This window comes from Zea mays, chromosome 6 (assembly GCF_902167145.1).
Source record: "Zea mays cultivar B73 chromosome 6, Zm-B73-REFERENCE-NAM-5.0, whole genome shotgun sequence".
Lineage (NCBI taxonomy): Eukaryota > Viridiplantae > Streptophyta > Magnoliopsida > Poales > Poaceae > Zea > Zea mays.
The window spans coordinates 81,473,699-81,499,620 of record NC_050101.1 but is presented as its reverse complement, the minus strand read 5'-3'; positions in this window follow the sequence as shown (position 1 = coordinate 81,499,620).

The following is a 25,922-nucleotide window of genomic DNA, read 5'->3' as shown; positions in this document are numbered from 1 at the left end:
TAAATGTATTATTTTTATTTGATGACTTTTATAGTGTTACAAATCTACCCCTCTTAAAAAGAATCTCGTCCTCGAGATTAAGAAAGGCTAGCACGAAAGCAAAGGAGATACATGGTTTATTTGTAGGTTCTTAGTTCACATTGAACTCTTCTAATATCAAGGAACATCCTTACTTCTTTGCTCCGCAATGTATACTAATCAAGTGACCTTCATCATCATACTTATAAAATGGTGGGTCTTCTGAACTATTACTTAGGTCATGCTTGGCAGCTTTCTTCTTTATTCGATCTATACGCTTCTTGGGGCATTCGCGAATAAGATGTCCTTCGTTTTTGCTGTAGTAGCAAGCACCTTTTGCTTTGAGTTCTTTGCGAGTCAACTTTGCTTGACCAACTGGGGGTGAGGGTTGATTGGGTGTCTGTATCTCATATAGCTGAGCCTGACTTGATTCTTCTGTTTGGGTATCCATGTGTTTCGTGGCTTTTGCTTGTGGTTGAGGTGGACTAATCATGTATCCAAACATTCTTCTATTATTTTTGTTGTTCTTCATTCCATTCATCGAATATCTCTGTGACTCATTTTTCTCGTTCATAGTTGTTAAGGTAGGAATGTTGTCGTTGGCATCATTTACTTCATTTCCATTAGGGTTCATCGTCTAGTCAGAGGGTAAAAGAGTTAGTGAGACAGACTGCATAAGAGGCTTGTATGATATGAAGATAAAGGGCGAACACAACCTTTTGATTTCCAAGATAATATTAGTTAATGAAGATTTCTGATTTCTCCTAGCTTCATCATACTTCAAGAGTGTACCAGTGTTATAATCCTTAACAGAGATCTTTTGAATATTTATAGATTTCAGAGCATGATATCCAAATCATCTTTCTGATCCAATAGTATTTCTTTGAGCACAAATTGGGAGAAAGACTTGAGCGGGATTTTAGGGCAACTAGAGTATCACATTGTTTGCATATAGCAGATGACACCATATTTTATTCTCTTTATAAAGAGGCAAAACACAATAGCTGCGAGAGATTCTCCAAATTTATTCATATATCACTTAGCACAAATACAAATCTTGAAAGGGGTAACACCTTGACATTTTTTTTCGTGAGACATACTCCTTCTTCTATCTAAATGATATATTATTCTTCCTTGTCAGATGCACCAATCAGAGCTGGAGGTCGAGTGTCTTCAACTACTATTCTTTCTTCAGATGGGGTTTCCAAACACATGGTTCTCTCGGTATGTTGTATTACTGCCTTAGTTCTTTGTAACCAATTGTTTCCAAGAATCACATCCTTTTCCATTGATTCCATCACTATAAGATCAGCAAGAAAATCTATGCCATTGATTTTAACACTTACTTTTGGACATATGTAGTTTACTAACATTTTTCTTCCGAGTGCACTGATGGTCATCCTTGATCTCAAGGGACACTTAAAGATACCATACTTTGTTGCAAACTGGGCACTGATAAATGAATGTGTTGTACGAGGATCATACAACACGACAGCGATAGTTGTGTGAATGACTAGTGTTCCAACAATTACTGCATTATTATATGGAATGGTTCCTGTCACTGCATGACTTATCCTTCCTATGGCCTTTTTCCGTTGTTTATTCTTTGTTGATGCATGAATTTGAGGGTGTTGCCTTTTCTTTTGGACCTTATTGATCTCCAGATCCTTCTTAGGACAACTATTAACAAGAGGGCCGGTATCACCACAGCCAAAGCAAGCACGACTTGATGAGTTACATGGTGGAGTTGTCTTTACGTTGTTGGTAGAAGTTTCTGTGCATTTTTGTTCATATTCCATGTCTGAAGACTGAGATAGCTTCATCTTGGAGGTGATCTTTAGTGAACTCTTCTCAGGACAGTTATGAAAGTAATGACCTTCACGTCCACATTGATAGCAAGCTTTTCTTGAAGTTATTTCTTGACTTTTTCCATGTTTCCCTTTTTGTTTCTTGGACCTGATGCAACGACGAGGCTGAAACTATGTGCAAGTAATAGTCCATCCATCAATGTAACACTCATGTGTTTCTTCTTGGGTCTGGGCATCCTTGTGATGTTTCCTTTTTGGAATACTTTGCAATTCATCAACTGACAGTGCATTAGGTATGAGAGAATCTGCTATTAGTTGTTCTTGGGGAGACATTTGTCTGTTTATGCCAGAAAATAAAATCCGGTTCTTCTGTTTTGTAGTTTCACTTTTGTTTGTACTGATCTAGCGATAAGGGATTCCATAGTACTCACAACAACATGTTCCAAGGTTACTTGTCTGTTGGTTTGGTTGTGCATCCTTTTGTGTCTTGAATGTCTGTTCATCAGCTGTTTTATTTATAGTGTTGTTTTGACTTGCCAACACACCACATTCTTTGCATTTAGTGACATCACTTGTAGTTGACATTCCAAGGTCTAACATCTGTATGGGTATGGAAGAATGGAAGGGATGAAAGGGTTGAGCAAATACAGATTATAGAGAGCAGAGAAAACCCATCTATCTAAGGTTTTACCTAGCTAACTGATGCCATTGTGGACAAAAGTCACATAATACACCAACAATCATTTCAAAGAAGCAAATCAAACATGAACACAAAGGACAATGAACTCAAGCATACTAGCACAACACAATCCAATTCTACTCATTCAACCAAAACAAAAGGTGAGACAAGGTTTGGAATAAGAAAGATATTATAAAGTCAAGGAGTTGGGTAAGAATTATCAAGGAGTTAGACAAGACATATTTGTTGGTGGCCAAGAGTGAAATGAGATAACCATGAACTATTAAAGTGAGGATGAATGATACAACAAGGATATGAAATGGGTTAGGGAGAAAGCATTATCAAGGAGACAAAATAGAGAGGCATTATCAAGTAGGAGTAGGGAGACAAAGGTTTAATACATCAAGGTAGATATTGTGCAAGGGTGGCAATACAATGGCAAGAAAACAATAGTATAAGAAGTCAAGGGTTATATAGCAATATTAGGGATTAGAAAACCACTATAATTTAATATAATATCGCCCTTACCGATCTAGTCGAAAATCTTAATACTAAAAAACAATCCTATCAACCTAACCAAGAAGTCTAGTAATAGATCCAGTAGATCCATAACAAAACTTCTTGCGGCGTGGGGATAATACAGAGAATAGGGCATCGTCGATAGCCTCGACAGGGTTTCTTCTGGCAAACTTCGCTTCAAGTTCCACAATCCTAGCTTGATCATCTTGCAATGCTTCTCATTAGAACCTTCTGATAGATGAAGAATCAGACAAGAAGGGTTGCAGATAAAAGAGATGAGTTTTGATATAAAGTAAGTTTTTATGAAGACAATTAAGTCAAGTTTTGAACGACTAACTGGGCTTTCCATTTCTAACTAATCTAGCGACCTACGGTCACATTGCTTTGATACCACTTCTGTCACACCCGTTTCCCAAGGGCAGAGCCGGGTGCATAGCATATGTGTGCCAGGATCTATTTCCACACATATGTTGACGTCACAAGTGTAATACATCAAAAGAACAATGCATAAAAGCGTAAATAACGATTATATTAATATATTACACTTCGAACAGACATAATGTCTTAACCTTTATTCATCAAAGTACAGCGAAACATGGACATCCATCCACAGGAAGATGACCGGGGGTATCACTAGACTAGCATCCATGGAGCTCAGCATCATAATTTCATCTGCAAACTTCTAATCAAAATTAAGCAAGGGTGAGCTCACTTATGGTCGGGGCTCAGCAAGTGGGGGAAAAACTAATGCAGGTTTAACAAGGTGAGGCTAAGGTTGAGCAGTAAACATTTTAGTTGGTCAACATTGTATTAACAACACCTGTCTTACTAATAAGTGTGAATCCCAAGTATCCCATTTAAACAAAGGTATAAGAGTATATCAAAAATACTTAAGTGAAACCACTTAAGCAAACCATTTGCAGATCATCGGATCTCAATTTATTTCCATCTTCAAGTTCAATTATCATGTGAGGAGTCCAGGCTGCTCATAACCGTGAGCACGGCTGATATATCCGTTTTACACTCTGCAGATGTGGCGCATCTTTACCCATGAGTCATGATTCCCTTCTAGCCCGGGTTAGCTAGACCCGTATTCACTTCCGAGGTGAATGGCTAGGGTCTCACTACGAGGCTTCTCCCTAGAGTCCTCATTACGCAAATGCTGGAAATGGTCAACTGCATAAGGTACACCTATCGTAACCAACTTATAGTCCAGTCCATAGGGTAAAGCTTTGGGAACTATGCCCATATCCAATCTGCCTGAGCCGGTACTATAAGCGCTTTCCAGATGCCCTCGTTCCGGTCGACCATGACCAACACCCAACATAAGACTTCCCTAGTTATTTAGCCAAGACCAGAGCCATGATTGTTCTCATGGTAGCACTGTTTTCCCGGATGGTCACTCCATGTTCCAATTAATATGCAATAATCTTGTTTAACCATCGGGTTAACAATAATAATGAAAACTTACCATTTGGAACATTAGTATCATACATGAGTGACTGCATAAATTTAAGTTGTAGCAATAGCATAGCTACGAAGGTAAAGTATAATTCCCAGGTTTGATCAAGGAATAAGGTTAGAAAGGTTATCTAAATAGGTAACCCGTCAAATTATGCATATATATATCCAAAAGAATAAACTTTATTGAATGTATTGTTTGGGATCAAACAGAGTATGCAGAGGGAGAAGTCCACTTGCCTTGCTTATTGAAAACTTGAGGTTCTTCCACGGATAGGAATAGATCTTGATTCTTAACTACTAGATCAACCACTGAATATCACACAAACAACAAGAAGAACAAACACCACTCAATAACATACAACATTCACCATACGTAAAGCTAAAAGAAAGTCTAACGAAAAGAGTGTTCGCTATTCAAAAACGTTGCACGCAAGAGTTATAATAAAAATGTATTCTTTAAAAAAAATGTGTGATCTATGCTTTTTAAAACAAGACATGAGCTTAAAAATATCATAATTAAAATATACAAATATTAGGTTCACCAAATTAATCTTTTATAAAACTTCATATATGATATGTCTAAGATTAAGGGTTTATAAAACGATAAAACACGTTATAACGATATTAAACCTTTTTAACCTTTTAGAAAGATATATGTTATATCTAAGGTTAATGGGTTATGAAACACGTTATTAATTTTAGAAGCATTATGGAACATCTTATAAATCATTGTTAAACATTCACTTATGATAAACTAAGATATAAGTCTAAATAGGTTTTAAATGAAAAGATCATTATTATTAAACACCTATTTTATGAAAGACTAGGTTATATGGCCTTAAGTGGATTTTCATGTAAAAGATAATGAACAAATATCTATCTTTTAATATCATTAGAAAACACATAGCCTATATTATTATATTCGAAGTCCATATATAAAGTAACATTTTAAGTTATAAAAGAACTTAAACTCTTATTACTTTATTTTATTCCTTTAGGAAAAGCTAAGTGATTCATATATAATGTGGACTAAATTCTATGAAATCATTAATCATGTCATAATCTAATTAAGAACAAATTTGCTATAGGTTTGATTAATACATTATGATAAAGGATAATTAATCTATTAATTATCTTTAATTCTATTGTAGGAACAAATGATCTAATTCATTAGAAAGAAATTATGTATAAACTATTGTTTTAGTTATGACGGTGTGAGTACTTAATTAAGCCATTATATCATTATTAGAAAAGTTATATGACATATTACTATTGTAAAGCATATAATTATGGATACTTAAATATGAGACTAAATGAGTTTTATGTGGAGGGATAATAAATGATTATCATTTTATTCGAAAAAACACTAAATCTATATTTGTTGAGAAAACTACATTTAAACCGATAGGTCACCATTTTAAAGATATGAACACCAATTCTATTATTTTAGTATCTTTTAGAAAACAATATTCTTTCTGTTTTCTCCTTTCTTTTCTAAGTAGAAATTTATACGTATACTAAAAATTGTTCATTTAATTCTTCTAACATTAATATACTAAGAATTAATTGTAAATTACTAAATGGGACTTTTAATAACCTATTCATGGTTATCATGACATAAATAAATATTTTACTATTCTAAGTAATTAAGTGAAGCTTTTCTTGAAGTTATTTTTTGACTTTTTCCATGTTTCCCTTTTTGTTTCTTGGACCTGATGCGACGGGGAGGCTGAAAGTGTGTGCATGTAATAGTCCATCCATCAATGTAACACTCATGTGTTTCTTCTTGGGTCTGGGCATCCTTGTGATGTTTCCTTTTTGGAATACTTTGCAATTCATCAACTGACAGTGCATTAGGTATGAAAGAATCTGCTATTAGTTGTTCTTGGAGAGACATTTGTCTGTTTATGCCAGAAAATAAAATCCGGTTCTTCTGTTTTGTAGTTTCACTTTCGTTTGACCGTTAGATCAAGAGCATCCGTAGCCGATCTAACGGCTGATCACCTCTTCACACCACAATCCCACATTAGGGATCCAACGGTCTCGGGATTTCTTCCCCACCGACCCTAAACATGGTGGCGCGGACACCCAGTTGCAGAGCACCAACGGTGCCCCAGCCAAACGACCATCTTGACCTCTCTCAAGCACACGGGAGCATAATTCCTACTATGGATAGACTGTACGCGAAGTGGAGAAAGAGGCGAATAGCAGGGACCCGATCGTACCTGTCACACCCGGTTTTGGAAGGTAAACAGAATGCGAACCATGTACGTGACAGGATTAGAAACTCACGTACACAACGATTTCATAATTGGACATCATCACACAATGCTTGAAATAAATAGCGGAGAGGTACTTAATTACATCAAGATGTCCAAGACATCCACAGAGACTATTACATAACCATTGTCTTTAGCATAAATATCAAAGTGCGGAGAAACAAAATGTAGATGATAAGCCTACACAGGCAACTGACTGGGGGTTTTCCACTAAGAATACACTAGAACTCGTCGTAATCCTGGAACTCCTTGAAGTCCTCCATGTTGCTAGCATCACCTCCTGAGCACTGAGTACAATGGGGACAACCTGGGGTGGGGTGGTTTGTAAAGCAAGGGTGAGTACACATCAACGTACTCAGCAAATGTCCCGTTTGGTTAAAGTGGACTAGCTGTATGTGGGGTTGAGGTTAAGTAGTTGCTTTTTGTTGGTCAAGTATTTATTATTATTAATAGAGTCAAGTTTTTTTAATAAACCAAGTTATTACCCAAAAGTACTCCCTCAAAAGAGAAAATACTAGAGATCAGATTTATAACATCATTGTTAACCATCATCATAAAAGTATCCAAAGTTCTTCTAATCAAAGAGGATCCCAAGGCTGCTCTTAACCTTGAGCTCGGCTGATATACCAGTTTCTAACACTCTGTAGAGGTGGTACATTTTACCCACGAGTCGTTATCCCTTTCCAGCCTGGGTTGTACAGACCCGATCTTCACTACCGAGGTGAATGGCCAGGGATACACTACATAGCCTTTATAAAGACTCCCCTGGTGCATAGCTGCTCGTTAGGTTTCCCCAGTCGTACAAACGCAGTACACCTCCCCAAGGTGGGTGCCTAACAAAACTAAATCGAATGAACCTCTGCACCCCCCTTGGCAGAGCGAGCACTATGCCCCGACCCCCATTGACGGCCCTCCGGCAAAGCCAACTACACCCCTAGGTTCATCTAATTAATCAGCTAAGGGCATCCCATTCCACCCTCATGGTTGCACTGTTATCTCGGGTGGTCACTCCACGAACAGGTCCTTACGGAGAGGTACTAAGGAAAAAGGCCTGAGCCCCCTAAAGTATCACAAGATCATCAACAAAATCAAGATAACAGTATCGCATCATAAATGTTCACATCATGTTCATTGATTAAGTTAAGGTAATAGCAATATGCTAACCATGATAACCCAAATAGGTAAACAAGGATAAGGTAAATACAAACTAGTCAATCCTTAGGTTTAAGTAATGTAATGCGGGACAATGAATCATAAAGTATGTAGGACGTAATAGGTCAGAGGACACTTGCCTTCACCAGGTTGTTGCTCAGGAAGGTCTCCAACAACACACTCAGGAACCTCGGACTGCTCGTTGTCTAAACAAAGCGAGCATGCATTCAATACATTTGGAAAGTACAAATGAACACCACACCAAACATGTACAAACATAGGAATACATCTTAAAAGACACAATACTACATAAGGGATAATGAGATCAAAGTATAACATAAACTATAACATAACTACTTCATTTAGAAATAGATTATTATTCCTGTAAGTATTGCCCACAATTACATAACCTAGTTCAATTTATTTTATGTTGACCTAAAAGTTAGACCAGGGATGAATTCATGTAGTACACATCATTAATCTCACAAGATTAAACATGCTTTAATCCCTAGGGTTTTCCCCTTTTTATTTTATTAAATAAACAAATTTAAAAATATACTAGTTCATAGTTACCCATAAAATTAGAAAGCACAGAATGTAAATGGAACTATTTTATTTCAACAGAGAATAATCCTATGAACATTTTGCAATTTGAATCACTAAATTTGGAGTTCATATGCAAAAGATATGAAATAAACAAGTTTGGGTATTCAAAATATGCAATTAGGTATAATTCTATGAATATTTAAAAGTCTAGGGTTCAATCTGCAAGAATACAGGGGCCTGCCCATGAAAACCACGGACGGCGGGTTGATTCTGAACAAACCGAGGGTCTCTTTAATAAAACTACCGCGTGAAAGGGGTATCAGGTGATTCCAACCGTTAGATCAGAAACCGACGGTCGAGATTAGATCTGCGGCCGAGGGCGCGCGAGGGAGGGCGAGCGTTGACAGGTAGGCCAGGGGGTGTCAGCGACTGAGGGGGAGGGCGCACTGACCGATCGGATCCAGCGTCATGGGACACGACGCTGACAGGCGGGCCAGGGGCGCAGAGCGCGCGTGCGCGAAGCGGTATCCGCGATCTGGGTCGTGCGATCAAGATCGGACGGGGGAGATAAAACCGGGGGGGTTGAACGGCTGCGGGCGGCGATGAAGTCGCTGGAGTTGGGGCAGGCGCGTGCTAGGGTGGTTCCGTGGTTGCCGGGATTGGGCAGAGAGGGAGAGAATGCCACGCCGAACTCAATCGCGGGGAATAGGCCACGAATCCGAGGGCAGAGAGGGGAGAACGGCGGGGAGAAGGCCTCGGGCGGACCGGAGGAACTCCAGTGAGGGATTCCTGCCACGGGGAGGGGCTTGAGGCGCGCTAAGGCCTGGGATAGCTTTAGCAGAGGGAGGGGTACCTTAGGGACTCACATCGGGGCACTAGGCCGGGCTAATTTGTCCGGTCACCACGCGGACGCGGCGGACCGCCACGGTCGAACTCTAGGGAAGCCAAAATTGGCCGACCACAGAGCAAAATTGGGGAAACTGAGCATGGGCGTAGGTGTCTCACCTCGGGGCGGAGCTCGGGGTGGCTTGGTGCGGTCTCCAGCGAGCTAGATGGCCGGGGAGGCGGGCGTGGGTCTCCAGCGAGGTCTGGCGGCGTGAGCAGAGCGCGAGCGAGGGCGGGACTGCGTGAAATGAGATGGGGGAGTGAGTGCGGGCACGGGCGGGGCTCAAAAAGGAGGTGGGACATGGGTAGAGCGACGTGGCCGAGGATCCTGGCGACGTGCGCGAGTGCGCGCTCGGTAGTCCACGACGGGCGCGGGGAGGGCGGAGCTGATAGGGGGGGATCACGACGCAAAGAGAGAGAAAGGCACGCGCGGGCAATGACTCAACGCCTAGCAGTGCGGGCCCGCGAGACAGAGAAGGAAAAGGGATGCGCGGGCGGGGCAACTGGCGCCGACAAGTCAGCCCCACTAGGCAGCGAACGAGAGGGAGGGAAAGGAGCGCGGGACATACTGCTGCTGACAGGCGGGACCCGCCTGTCAGGGCCGGCAGGCGCGTGGGCGCGCGGCCTGGCTGGGCTGGTTTGGGCCAGAATGGCTTTTCCTTTTTCCGTGAATTTCCTAATACCTTTTCTATTTCTTTTCTCTAGGATTTTCAATTCCAAATCCAAATTAGGTTTCAAATCCAAACTAATTCAAACATGTGCAACAATTCAAAGAATATTTAAGCTCAGCATGATGCAACATGTCATGAACCATAGTGTTTTGGCAAAATTAAATAATTAACCTCCACTAACTTAAGCTAATTCTACTTAAAAGGAAGAGAGAGAGAGACAATCTAGAGATAGATAGAAACTAGAGAGAGAAGAGTAACACTTGAATTTGGGTGATAATTAGAAAGAAATTTTATACCCCCAAATTTAGGGTGTTATAGACCTATCCCCCTTAAAAGAATCTCGCCCTCGAGATTCAGGGCTGGCTAGAAAAGAGCTCAGGGTACTTGGCTTTCAAATCATCTTCTCTTTCCCAAGTTGCTTCTTCTTCTGAGTGGTGACCCCATTTGACTTTGCACATTCTGATGGTACTCCTCCGAGTGACCCGATCTGTTGTCTCCAGAATTTGAGTTGGCTTCTCAATATAAGTCAGATCTTCTTGAACTTAAAGATCCTCTGCGGGCAACTGCTCTTCTGGCACTCTCAAGCATTTCTTCAACTGAGACACATGGAACACATCGTGCACAGTGGACAAATTCTCTGGTAAGCTGAGTTGGTAAGCAACTTCTCCACGTCTTGCTTGAATCAGATACGACCCAATATATCGAGGTGCTAGCTTGCCTTTTACTCCAAACCTTTTGGTTCCTCTGATGGGTGACACCTTCAAATAGACAGTCTCCCACTTCAAAACCGAGTTCCCTTCTTCTGGTGTCAGCATAGCTTCGTTGTCTGGACTGCGCTGCCTTCAAATTCTCTCGGACCATTCTGATGTTCTCTTCGGCTTCGAGCAAAATATCTAGACCAAACACCTGTCTTTCACCAGGTTGGTCCCAATGCAATGAAGTTATGCAATTCCTCCCATAAAGCGCTTCGAATGGTGACATCTTCAGACTGGCCTGATAGCTGTTGTTGTAAGAGAATTCTGCATATGGTAATCTCTTGTCCCAACCTATCTTATCTTGCAAAGCACAAGCCCTCAACATATCCTCTAGAATCTGATTGGTTCTCTCTGTTTGACCATCTATCTGCGTGTGGTAAGCTGAGCTGAACTTCAAGTATGTGACCAAAGCTTCATGCAACTGCTGCCAAAATGAGAGGTGAACTGAGTGCGTCTATCTGATACTATCTTCTTCGAAACGCCATGCAAGCACACAATTCAAGCCATGTATAGTTCGGCCAACACTGCACTGTTGTAGGTGGTCTTGACTTGTACGAAATGGGCCGCCTTTATCAAGCGGTCCACTACTACTCAGATGAAGTCATAACCAGTACGAGTGCGAGGCAGACCGACTATGAAATCCATCCTGATCTCATCCCACTTCCACTGAGGAATCAGCAACAGTTGCAACAAACCCGCAGGTCTCTGATGTTCTGCTTTAATCCTCTGACAACTGTCACATACAGCCACATACTCTGCTATCTCCCTTTTCATATTGTACCACCAGAATCTTTTCTTTAGGTCTTGGTACATCTTCTCACTACCAGGGTGTATAGAGTATGCTGTCTCCTGAGCTTCCTTGAGAATCAGTTCCCGGATCGATTTGATGTCAGGAACACATAGTCTATCCTTAAACCATACCACTCCTTCTGCATCTTCACGGAAATCCTTGCCTTTCCCATCTATGATCAGCTGTCGGATCTCATTGATCTTCTCATCATACTTCTGACCCTTCCTGATGTATCGCTCTAGAGTGGGTTCCAACTCAATTATCACCCCTTGGGTGTTGTTCAGAAATCTGAGACTCAATCTGTCGAACTCCTTTGCTAGCTCATACAACATCGGGTAAGCTGCCAACATATTGACTTGACTCTTTCTACTAAGAGCATCTGCAACCACATTTGCTTTGCCTGGGTGATAATGAATCTCCAGCTCATAATCTTTAATCAACTCTAGCCATCTTCGTTGTCTCATATTTAGCTCTGACTGAGTGAATATGTACTTGAGGCTCTTGTGATCTGTGTAGATGTCACACTTCTTCCCATACTGTAAGGAAAATGGACCTGAGGCCATTTGGCTAATTGAGTTTTGGTGTTTGATGATCAACACAATCCGTGAACTAATAAGTTTTCTAGTGTTTGTGTTTGTAGTTCACAGGATGCAAGATTAACTTGGACTAAGGAATTGAGGAAAGCAACACCTCAAAAGAAGACATTAAAAAGATCCAAGAAAAGTCCAAGTGTGTTGCCTGCGGACTGTCTGTGTGTGGAGCACCGGACTGTCCGGTGGCAGACCAGACTGTCCGGTGCCCACATGTCGGACTGTCCGGTGCACCAGGGAATCGCAGCCCAACGGCTAGTTCCAGGTGGCACCCGGAGAGAAGACCACCGGACTGTCCGGTGTGAGGATCGAACTGTCCGGTGTGGAAAGCCTGCGGCGCCAATGGTCACCTGCTCTAACAGGACAACGGCTAGGCACACCGGACAGGCTACAGTGCGCTGTCCGGTGCACCACCGGACTGTCCGGTGTGCCGCAGAAAGCAGCAACTTTTCTCCAACGGCTCTATTTGTGTTGGGGGCTATAAATACACCCCCAACCGGCCATTTCCAAGTGTGGGAGCCCAAGAGACATACCAAGGCATATAGTAGACATTCCCAAGTGCTCTTACACCCAAGTGTTTAATAGAATCACTCAATGATTAGCATAGGTGCTTTGCGAAGTACTTAGGTTAGTTAGACCGCTTTAGCGCTTGCTCTAGGTGAACCCTAGATTGTTGAGTGAGTTTAGATAAACCTCACAACCCCTCGGCTCTTTCGTGGGACATTGTAATTGTACCGAGTGGGGCGAGAGTCTTGCGTTTGTGTCATCACGGCCACCGTGTACCGGAGGGAACGAGGCCCGCGGCGTTTTGGCCGGAAGCTCGATAGTGGAGACAGCGGGGACGTCCTAGAGGAGCCGGAAGCGGAGCACCACTTGCGCATGGAGAAGGCCCGCGGCTCTCTACGGAGTTACTCGACCGAGGTGCTTGGCCCTCGTGTGGGCTTCCCTTTGCGTAGGGGCACCAACAAGGATTAGTCAGGACCTTGCGTGGTTTTGGATACCTCGGTGAAAATACCGGCGTCATCTCCAAGAGTTTGCTTCTCTACATTGCTCTTTAAGTTTCCGCATTTATATTAAGCATTTAAGTTTCAATCTTGTAGTCATACTTATTTAGTGTAGATTGAAACTTAGCCATTGCGGTAGAGATAGCAACACTTAGACAAAACCTAGTTTGCACATTCTAGTTTAACTATTTGCATAGGTTTTGCTCTAGAGATTTAATTGTGGCCTAGTTTAGTAAAAGTTTTAGAAGTCCTAATTCACCCCCTCTTAGGCGTCACCCGTTTCCTACAAGTGGTATCAAAGCCTGGTTTGGCTCATTTGAAACGCTTTAGCTTCACCGCTAAAAGAGCCGACGCTTTTTAGAGGAAGGGATGGATACCCATAGGCCACCACACTTCGACGGCACTAACTTCCCATATTATAGTGCTAGAATGGCTTGTTACCTAGAGGCCATTGATCTAGGTGTTTGGAGAGTCACTCGTGACGGGATGAAACCCCCCAAGAATCCTGAGAAACCCACCGCGAGTGAGGAAAAAGAAATTCATTTAAATGCTAGAGCCAAAAATTGCTTGTATGAATCTCTTAGCATGGATATTTTTAATCAAGTATTTACCTTGAAAATTGCTAACGAGATTTGGCTTAAGTTGCATGAGCTCCATGACGGCACATCAAATGTCCGTGAGCAAAAACATTGCCTAGTCTTAAATGAGTATAATTCTTTTGCTATGAAAGATGATGAGCTTGTTAGAGAAATGTATTCTCATTTGAATCTAATTATCAATGAGCTCAATTCTATTGGCATTAATAAGCTAGGTGATGGACATTGTGAGGAAGATTATCTCCCTGCTACCACAATGAAGATATGGGAGTATCATCACCATCCTTCACAACATGGAGGACTTGAGTAATATGACCCCGACCATTGTGATTGGGAAAATCACGGCTTTTGAGATGTCACGAAAAATGTGTCGGGGAGAGGAGCCAACTTCCTCAAGGCCATATGCTTTTGCATGTGATGAAAGGAAGGGCAAAAAGAAGGCTCCCACACCAAGTTCCTCAAGTGAAGGAGAGGAAGAAGAAGAAAGTGACGATGATGAAGATAATCAACCATGCACATCATCCTCCGAGGACGAAGAGACAATCTGACGCGTCAGAAAGGTAATGGGGATGATCCGCAAGATTAATCTAATGGGTGTGCCCCTGCAGGTCGAAGATCTTCTCTTTAACATTGACAGGAAAAAGCAAAGAAAGAGAGGGTGCTTCGCATGCGGGGAGAAGGGCCACTTCAGGGACAACTGTCCAACTATGGCCGAACCCAAAAAGGAGAGGAGCAAAGGCAAGGCGCTAACAAGTGTTAGAACTTGGGATGATTCTTCAAGTGAAGATGAACCTCCAAGGATGCGCAGCCACCGGTCCTCATCACGCTCATCACGCTCATCACACAAATGCCTTATGGCAAGAGGTAAAATGAGCATTCCATCCTCTCGTGATGATAGTAGTAGTGATGATGATGGTGAGGGAAAGCCCTCCGTAGATGAACTTGCGGAAGCCATTAAATTTTTCCAGGATGTTTGCACTAAGCAAAAAGCTCAACTCAAAACTTTGAAAATAAGTTGATTAGCTCCCAAAATGATTACAAAGGATTGCTAGAAAAATTTGAAACTTTTGCAAACCTAAATTGTGAGCTGTCAACTAAAATTGAGCTATTAGAGTCTAGTGCTCCATCCACTGCTACTGATGATGGCCTTATTAAAAAGAATGAAAAACTTAAGGCTAAGTTAGCTAGCTCCCAAGAAGCTAATGAAAATTTGCTAGAGAAAATGGAAATTCTTAGCATACACAATAATGAGCTAACTACTAAGCTAAAAAACATCGGTAGCACCCCAACAACATCTTTAGTTGAAATACCTAAAATTATTAAGAAAAATGCTTCTACTTCTTGCTTTGATTTAATTGATGATTCTAACTCCTGCAACCAAGTTCTTGTTGAGAATATTGTTGTAGAAACATGTTCGGATGAGGTTGCAAAGGAAAATGCACAATTAAGGCAAGAAGTGGCTTGCCTTGGCAAGGCTTTGTATGACAAGAAAGGCAAAGCCAAACAAATCCGACCTCCACAGGATAACACCACTGTGGGAGTGAACAAGCCTATGGAGGGAGAAACTGTGATTTGTAGGCTATGCCACATGGAAGGCCATAAGTCTTTCCAATGCAAGGTGATGAACGGGGATAAACAAAGGCAAAAGCTCAAGCAAAAGCCATCAAGCAAAATCTCCAACACCTACATCAAAAAGGTGGACAAAAAGGCTGCTACACCATATTTGATCAAGAAGAAAAAGAATGGAAAGGTGATAGCAATCGAGGCCAACAAGCAAGCCAACAAAGGAAAGGGGGCCAAACGCATCTGGGTGCCAAAGGAAATAATTTCAACTATGAAAAGCACAAAGAAGGTTTGGATCCCGAAAGGGAAATGAGTGGACCGAAGGGCGTGGGGAAATTTGGAGACTTGGCAAAGTTGGGATGTATATCATGGGATACATCATGATGGATCAAGTTTACTGCCAAGTGGGTTAGTGAATATTTTGGACCCAAATTTCCCCACCCATGACTAAGGTAACTAGATTTATTGTATTTCTTATCTTTAGATATGCATATCTATTTACCTTGTATCTAGTTTACCTTTCATGCCTAGTATTTACTTTTGTTTTAAAATTATGCATACTAGATAAATCACATGGTAGGATTGCTTGCCTTCAATTCATATACATAAGCAAACCTACATGACTTAAAATGTTTATTTAAGCACGGCACATAGCTTCAATATCACACCATAGTAAATGATACATCAATTGATAACTGTGAATTCTTCAAGTGGTAAAACACTCATATTCTACAATCTGTATAATTTAACTTATATGTGCCAAAGTTCAGATTATAGATAATTTGCCCCTCTTGATATCAAATCAAAGTGCATGTCTCCTGCAAGTATTCAAAACTTGTATGCACACCTTCAGGGGGAGGTTACTCTATAATCTAATACTTTGAGACTAACACCTTTTCAAGTCAATTTCATGTGATAGTCTCATTGTAAGGAAAATGAGGTCCCCGGAGAAAGACAACAATCTTCCACTGCAAAATCTCTAAGAACTCTCATGTCTCTCAAGCTCGCCATTGAATTTCAGTCGGTATCTTTTGAGACTACATCTAGTATCATTTACATGTCTTCTCCAATATTTGATTAGACCAGATTTCACATCATATACTTCCATGTTGCTAAAAGTGCATAAGCGGTTAACTCATATTTTGTTACCTATGCATAAGGGAAGTTAGTCTTTTCAAATCATGTCTTGCACCTCTAATTTTTGACATGTTTTTTCCTAAAGGTAGAAGATCTCTGTCAGGGGGAGTATTTCTTCGCCTCTAACAAGGGGAGAAATTTTCTCTCTAAAAGAAAACACTCATTTAAGGGGAGTAATCTTTTGAGGGCAATTTTTATTTACTTCCTACATGCTTTTAATGTCTTCCTTTTCGGTGGTTGATGCCAAAGGGGGAGAAGTTTAGGGACCAAAGCAATGAAAACTATATCAAACACCAAACACCACCAATTTAAAATTTTAAAATCTACAAATGGTTTTTCAAGTGGTTTTGGTTATTTGGTCCAAAAATAGGAAGTAAGTGAATTATGGAGTTAGGGGGAGGCTTAAGTCCATAATATCACATTGTGGGGGACAAACATGCATCCTAGCAAGTAGATTGCATATTGTCATTCAAATAATTGTATTATTTGCTTGCTTTGGTTGTGTTGTCATCAATCACCAAAAAGGGGGAGATTGTAAGGAAAATGGACCCTGGGCCATTTGGCTAATTGAGTTTTGGTGTTTGATGATCAACACAATCCGTGAACTAATAAGTTTTCTAGTGTTTGTGTTTGTAGTTCACAGGATGCAAGATTAACTTGGACTAAGGAATTGAGGAAAGCAACGCCTCAAAAGAAGACATTAAAAAGATCCAAGAAAAGTCCAAGTGTGCTGCCTGCGGACTGTCTGTGCGTGGAGCACTGAACTGTCCGGTGGCACACCGGACTGTCTGGTGCCCACACGCTGGACTGTCCGGTGCACCAGGGAATCGCAGCCCAACGGCTAGTTCCAGGTGGCACCCGGAGAGAAGACCACCAGACTGTCCGGTGTGAGGATCGGACTGTCCGGTGTGGAAAGCCTGCGGCACCAATGGTCACCTGCGCTGATAGGGCAACGGCTAGGCGCACCGGACAGGTTACAGTGCGCTGTCCGGTGCACCACCGGACTGTCCAGTGTGCCGCAGAAAGCAGCAACTTTTCTCCAATGCTCTATTTGTGTTGGGGGCTATAAATACACCCCCAACCGACCATTTCCATGTGTGGGAGCCCAAGAGACATACCAAGGCATATAGTAGACATTCCCAAGTGCTATTACACCCAAGTGCTTAATAGAATCACTCGGTGATTAGCGTAGGTGCTTTGCGAAGTGCTTAGGTTAGTTAGACCGCTTTAGCTCTTGCTCTAGGTGAACCCTAGATTGTTGAGTGAGTTTAGATAAACCTCATAACCCCTCGCCTCTTGCGCGGGCCGTTGTAATTGTACCGAGTGGGGCGAGAGTCTTGCGAGACCGTGACAACCGCGTTTGTGTCACGACCGCCATCGTGTACCGGAGGGAACGAGGCCCGCGGCGTTTCGGCCGGAAGCTCGATAGTGGAGACGGTGGGGAGCGTCCGAGAGGAGCCGGAAGCGGAGCACCACTTGCGCGTGGAGAAGGCCCGCGACTCACTACGGAGCTACTCAACCAAGGTGCTTGGCCCTCGCGTGGGCTTCCCTTTGCGTAGGGGCACCAACGAGGATTAGTCAGGACCTTGCGTGGTTCCGGATACCTCGGTAAAAATACCGGCGTCATCTCCAAGAGTTTGCTTCTCTACCTTGCTCTTTAAGTTTCCGCATTTATATTAAGCATTTAAGTTTCAATCTTGTAGTCATACTTATTTAGTGTAGATTGAAACTTAGCCATTGCGGTAGAGATATCAACGCTTAGACAAAACCTAGTTTGCACATTCTAGTTTAACTATTTGCATAGGTTTTGCTCTAGAGATTTAATTGTGGCCTAGTTTAGTAAAAGTTTTAGAAGTCCTAATTCACCCCCCTCTTAGGCGTCACCAGGTTCCTACACATACAAATAGTGCCTCGAGGTCTTCAATGCATGAACCACGGCTGCTAATTCCAAATCATGAGTAGGATAATTCTTCTCATGAATCTTCAGCTGGCAAGACGAGTATGCCACTACTCTCCCTTCCTGCATCAACACACATCCCAGTCCGATGTACGAGGCATCACAATATACTAAGAATGGCTTGTGAACATCGGGCAGAATCAGTACTGGTGCCGTTGTCAACTTCTCCTTCAATGTCTTAAAGGACTTCTGGCATGCTGGGGTCCACTTGAACTCATCCTTCTTCACCAACAAGGCTGTCATTGGCCTAGCAATCTTGGAGAAACCTTCAATGAAACACCGATAATAACTGGCCATTCCGATGAAGCTCTAGATTCCTCAGACATCTTTTGGTGCTTTCCAGTCCAAGATAGCTGTTACTTTCATCGGATCTACAGCCAATCCCTCTCGGTTTATAATGTGACCCAAGAACAGGACTTCACTAATCCAGAACTCGCACTTGCTAAGCTTGGCATACAACTGACAATCTTGTAGCCTCTGAAGTACTTTCCTCAAATGCTCCTCATGCTCTTGCTCATTCTGGGAATATATAAGAATATCATCGATGAACACCACTATGAACTTGTCGAGGTAGTCCATGAACACACTGATTATTAAGTACATGAAGTAAGCTGGCGTATTCGTCAAACCGAATGACATGACCGTGAACTCATACAGTCCATACTTGGTGATGAATGCTGTCTTCGGTATATCTGAAGGTCGAATTCTGAGCTGATGGTAGCCTAACCTCAGATCTATCTTCGAGAACACACTGGCTCCTCTCAACTGGTCGAATAAATCTTCAATTCTAGGCAGGGGGTACTTGTTCTTGATAGTAACCTCATTCAAGGCTCGATAATCGATGCACATCCTCTTCGTGCCATCCTTCTTCTCCACAAATAACACTAGGGCTGCCTAAGGCGAGGTGCTTGGTCTGATATAACCTTTTTCTAACAACTCATCAATCTGCTTCTTGAGTTCCACCAACTCTGGTCTGGACACTCGATAGGCTTTCTTGGATATAGGGGCGGTGCCTGGTATAAGCTCTATAGCGAATTCAACTTTCCTTTCAGGTGGCATACCCGGTAACTCCTCGGGAAACACATCTGGGAATTCTGATACTACATTGATAGCATCTGATGGTTTAATCTCCTCAATATGGGTGGTGACTTGGTGACAACTCCCTTTTCTTGATCCAGACAAGACCAACTCTACTAACACTTCTTCTCCTGATAGGGACACTAACTTCATCGTTCTCTTATCACAGCTAAGACTGGCTAGATACTTGGTTAGCCAATTCATCCCTAGGATGACATCTATAGTTGCATCCTAGTTACCCATAACTATTAAATCAGCGGGGAACTCTATCCCCTTATTTTAACCTTTGCACTAGGGCAAAATCTATCTGTTTGGGTCCTCCGACCAACTGAACTAACCCTCATAGATACATGGGTGCTACTGGTATATTATGTGATTCTACCCATGATGCAGTCACAAAAGAATGCGTTGGTCCAGTATCAAATAACACATTTGCAGAATGGTACTCGACTGAAAACGTACCTAGTGCCACTCCTAGAGTCTCCTGCACTGTGTCGGCCTCCAAGTGGTTCACCTTTCCATACTGGGCACGAGGCTGCCCACGGTTGTTGCCTCCTTGCTGCATTGCATTCTGTCTGACTGGGGCAATGGGAGCTGGCTGCTGCTGAGCTGCCTTCTTTGGGCAATGATTCGCCCAATGGCCTTGTTCCCCACAATGGAAGCACACACGACTTCCTCCTTGCGCTTGTTGGTTGTTCTAGTTGGTTGCTGGGGCAGGAATACAGGCTGCCTGGTTGCTCTGATGCTGGTATTGGTTTCCTCCTTACTGGTTATTCTGACGGTACTGCTGCTGCTGAGGAAACTGCCTCTAGTATTGCTGTTGCTGGTTCTGACGCTGACGCTGGTGCTGGTGACATTGCTTGAATGGCTGAGGTGGGTTGCCTGAGTAGCGAGGACGGTTGCTACTCCCGACCTGAGATCCACCAATCTTGTGTTTCTTGTCCTCCATCTCCCGACGCTTCCTTTCAGTCATGATTGCTCTGTCGATCAGATGCTGGAATGTAGGGAAGGTGTGGTTCATCAGCTGATAGTGGAGGGGATCAACCAATCCTCTCAAGAAGCAGTACTGCCTCTTGGCATCCGTGTTGACATCTTCTAGGGCATAACGCAACAGTTGTAGAAACTTGTCCCTATATTCACAGACAGATAGGGGACCTCGCTTCAAGGCGAGAAACTCCTCCTTCCTTACTATCATCAGTCCCTCGGGCACATGGTAGCTACGGAAGTTGTCCCTGAATTCTTCCCAAGTGATAGCTTCAGGGTTGGCGTGGGTGGCGAGGTAAGACTCCCACCAAGACTGAGCTGCTCCCCTCAGCTGTTGGGGACTGTACAATGCCTTCTCACGATCGTTGCACTAGGCAGTGTGCAACTCACACTCCACGGTACGTAGCCAATCTTCGGCGTCCATGGGATCAGCGGAATTAGCAAAGACTGGGGGATGGCCCCTCATGAATTCTGTCCGCTTGTCTCTGGGCACTTGTGGCATTTGGACTTGCACCTAAGGCTGAGGCGGTGGTGGCTGTTGCTACACCTGCTGCATAGTTGCTAGGGTCTGACCAATTGCTTGGACTTCTTGAGTCTGCATCAAGAACATTTGCTCAATGTTCATCAGAGGTGGTGGTGGCAAATGCTGCTGCGGGGCTGCCTCCTCTTGGGGTGCCTGCTGCTCTGGCTGAGCATGCCTCACACCTCTACGCCTTTTCTCAGACATCTGTAGAAATCACACACATATATCAAATGTGACTCTACAGTCTTTCAGCATAAGAAAAGATGTATATAAAATCTTCATAGCAATGAACAGATGGCCATCTTCACTAACAACTTCTTAGATAAAGAGGAAAGTGGAAATAAATGGATTACCCAACTAAATAACTAACTTTATTAATAACTACACCAAGTTGCAGGGGATACCCACACCTTGATGACAATCATTACAAAGATCCAACTTCATTACATGTCCATCATAACAAGCATCCAACATAAGATAAGCAAACTAACTCTAACTAAAACTGATTAGACTAAGACACTGAACTAAGCATTATTACAGACTCCGACTCTGTCGATCTAGGGATCCAAATCTATCCGGGTCCTGCAGTCTGGGGTACCATAGTCGAAGCGACCACGGGGCGGTGAACGGTAAGGGTGCTGAATCCCGACAGGGGCGGGAGAACCACCGTCCAGATAGTGGTGTGTGTGACACCCCAGTGTCACCTAGGGCTTTTCTCAGTGCTAACCCAAGAACCATCATTTCATGTGAGCCAAATTGAGCATGAAGCCCCAATTCAACTTAATAATAGAAGATCCACTAAGTTTATGTCTAAAGAATCATGTTCAAAACAAATGAGATTTTCAAAAGAGGGAAAAATGTTGAAACCCTAATACCAACCCTAATCAAGCTATTTAAGTAGAAATAAAGAGAAGGGGTGAAAGACCATGAAAAACATAAAATCATGGCTTAGGCCAATTATAAACATTGAAATACACTAAATAAGCTACAATAAAGATTATGAAAGCTTGGCCAAAATAGTTTATTAAAAACTTCAAACAAGCCATTCAAGTGGAGGTTCAATGGGGATTTCTGAAATTCAGATTTCTGAATTTTCAGCCCTTGAACCAAAACCGAGTGTGTTCACCTTGATCCCTAGCTCTAATCCTAATGCTCCCATTGACAAAATCGTGTCTAACTAACCCCTCTGCCACATGCCAGAAGATGGCATTGGGACGCGAGCCCTAGACACGACAAAACCAAGGATTTGCCTTAGGCTAGGAGACAGACTAGACTTCAGAGCTCCAAATCTTTGAAACCAGTAGGCAAAATCCTATGACCCCCACACAAGATCGGTAGCTTATAGGGAGGAGAAGAGGTTTTGTGCACTGACCAAGGCGAGAGCAGGCTCGGATGAATGACCAAACGCGCCAGAACTCGGGTAGAATGAACGCGCACACGTGTTCGACCCTGGTCGGCACGCCGGCGTTCGCCCAACCCGCTCGCGCTCGCCCCAGTGTCCGGTCTAGTCCGCCACGCGCCCTCGCCCTCAGTCGTGCCCGCCCACGCCTTTAAAGCCTCCCCGGGCATGCCTCACCTCACCTCGTGCTCACCCTCGCTGGCTAGACGCCCCTCTTTAGCTCCAGCGAGCCTTTCCTCCGCCCGCCACCACTGCCCAAGTCTCGGCCACCGTGGCCAGCCCGCTCCAGTCGCGTCCAAGCTGCGCCTGCCCCTTGCTTAGCTTCGCCAGTGGCCCGTGAAGCTATTCAAGCGCTCAGACCCGGCAGAACCTCACCGGAGACCCAAGATCGTCCTCGCCGGACTTCGGTCGTCCGCCTGCGCACGTAGACCGAGCAATCCGGTGAGTCATTCTCCGATTCCTTGCACACACGCCTTCCTTAATCTCTGGTGAAGCTCACTAACCCATTCGATTGACCAATCGTGCCCTGGTTAGGCCGGACTCCTCTTCGGCGATGAGCTCCCCCGCCTGCGCACGTGGACCGGCCGACTCCGATCATCCTCGACAGCGACCCGCACATCGCCGTGACCCTCAGGACCTCCCCTACACCCTTGAACACCTCACCGAAGCAGTCTCGCCGCTGGTAAGCCCCTCCGCTCCTTTCTTCCTCCGCGGCCACTATTCCATTAGGGAAGGACCGCAGGTTCAATTTCCAGAAACCCTAGGGGGTTTCCTGCAAAGCCGTAGACTCATGTGAATAGTGCACCGGGGACCTATCTGTAATTCACTTAAGAACTTTCGCCAGGGACCCGAGCGCAAAATTGTATTTCTTTTATCCATTTCTATTTAACCTTTTTAAATTCAGTAGAGAAATTAGAAAATTTATATCTTGAGTTATATTCAACCAAATTTAACCAAACCAATTTTGCTGGATTCAAAATATTATGGACTATCAATTAAAAATACTAAACCCTATGCTTTCTTTTTAAAATTTTAGAGTTTGAAATTGATTAAGGAAAATGACCAAACCTTATTAAATTAAAGAAAATTAGTTATGCTTCTGTGCTGAACTTAAGAAAATTTGCAGATATTCGAACCCCATTTAGACACTACTTAAAAATAGTGAGCACCCTAGTATTGGAAGTTTAAGTAGGATGATCAATTAAAAGCCATTTTGCCCAAAACTTAGGAAAATCAGAAAGGCATTAGAGAATAATGAACAGTGAAGACAATTATTTTTCCTAGTCTACTAAAGTAACAGAGAACCTAGGAAAAATAACGGGACCCCTAGACCAGAACAGATTCAAAGTGAAATGTTTTATTAAGCACTAATCAAACCAGAAAAACAATTATTAGAATTATGAAAACAATCTCAAAATTGTTAATAAAAATCCAGAGGACTTGTAACCACTAGAACCCCACTACAAAAATGATAAACACCTCAGTCCATCATTTTAAGTAGGGTAAAGAAATAGAACTTGATATTAAGCCATATTTCAATTAAATCATAAGCAAACCAAAAATAGTGCAATAATGGGCAAATAAAATTTTACCAGATAGGTGATGAAGTAGGCCACCAGAGAAAATTGTAAAACCCACTTGAAAGCTGCAAAATAATACCTATTGTAATACTTCATGAAAAAGGCCATTTAATCCAAATAATTCCTACCACCCTTCCCTTAAGCAAAAAGTTGCCAAACTTTAGAATGATTGCTCTTGCACAAAGAACAAGATAGGAAAATTTGAAATCTGTTGTTTGATATTTTTCAAGTATAGTGGTAGTAGAAAGCACCCCTTTGGCTAGAAACTTTAGAAAATCATAGAAAAATAACTAATAAGTATTAAAGGCTAAAAATTTGTACAAAGTCAAGTTATAACATCTAGATGCCAGTAAAAATATGTCTTAGAGAATAACCCGCTGTTAAAAAGGAGTTGTAGTTCAAAACACCCCCTCTGCCCTAATATTTGATAATTTCATACAAAGAGAACCACTCACTGTTTAAGCCCCAAATTTTGAGATAAATAATTATACACCAGTAAAAAGCCACTGTAATGTTTACAGAATTTTTGGAAAATTATTATGTTAACTTGTAGTTCAAACCCACCTTAAAGGCATAAGAGAAATAGAAGGAAAGAGATGAAAGATAAACCTCGCTCCAATAAGTTCAACTAGAAATCTTGACAATTTCTCACTAAGACATTAAAAAGAATTTAGTGGAACACCAAAATAGACTTACCACTTAGTTTAACTAAGCTTGACCCTAAATTACTAAGTATACCCCATGAATCTTCAAGTAGCAAGACTAAGCCTTACCTTACTAAAATGATCATTCACCATCCAAGTTTAATTGCTAAATTGTATATCATACCATGCATATATCTTACTCATTGCATTCATTAGATTGCAATCTCGCTGACGGAGAGTACATGCTCATCCCCGAGCAAGGAGCTATCCACGAGGAAGACCAGGAGCAAGCTCCCGAGACTGCCATCGAGGATCTCCCCGCAGCCCCAGCTATTGAAGGTAAGCCCCGGTTTTATGCATAACCGTATCTATATATGCTACTTTACTACACTTAATGTTTGTAGGATTGTAATGTGCACTTAAGTGTAGGAGTCGCTTGAAACCTCTTGTTGCATGAACTTAGGATTCCTTTTTGAGATGGATACTAGTATGCTAGGTCAAGTAGCTGCTTTGCTAATCAGGATCTCGGTAGCAGTCGAGTGATTTTTCTAGCACTCGCGCGAGGTCAGGAATTGATTGTATTCATCTTGATAACGAGATCTATGTTAGTCTATGGACTTGGATCCAGGAGGATGCCTTGTCCATGAGATGGGAAAAAGGAATTAAGGATTAATGCGTGGATACCTGAGTCAAGCTTTTGAACATACTAAACACATGTCGACAAATATGGTAACCGGTAAACCTAGTACCTGAGTGAAGCCGGGCGCAGACTTTATCCCTCATGCGACCTGAGACTGGGTCTCCCATGCTAGCTATGGTGGGTACAAGTGAGGTCACTACACGGTGGCAGCCGGGGTCAGTGGAGCATTGTATGCCAAGGCGGTGAGGCCTGGACGCGAACGAGGAATCGATGGGGACGGTTGACATGTGTGGGGATGGAGTGCCCTGACATGTCGTGTGTTTAGGTTTACCTTGCAAGGTTGAAACTCGATTTGAATCGTCTGCTTCTCGCAGCTAATGAGACTGCTTGACCCCTTGTACTACATCGAGTAAGAAGTGAAATGAGGTTACATGAGATAATTTGTTGTATGTACTAAATGCTTGCTACCATGTATGCTTAGAAGGAGCAAACATAGTTAAGCTAATGATGCTAGAAATTGAAAATCTAAAACTTGATTTTAGATACAGCTAGTTCTTTTGGCAAACCAAACCCCTCAGCCAAACAACTGCATGGTCTAGATGTAGAGGAGTAGATTCCTCACGCTGGGTAAGTCTAGCTGAGTATTAGTATACTCAGCCTTG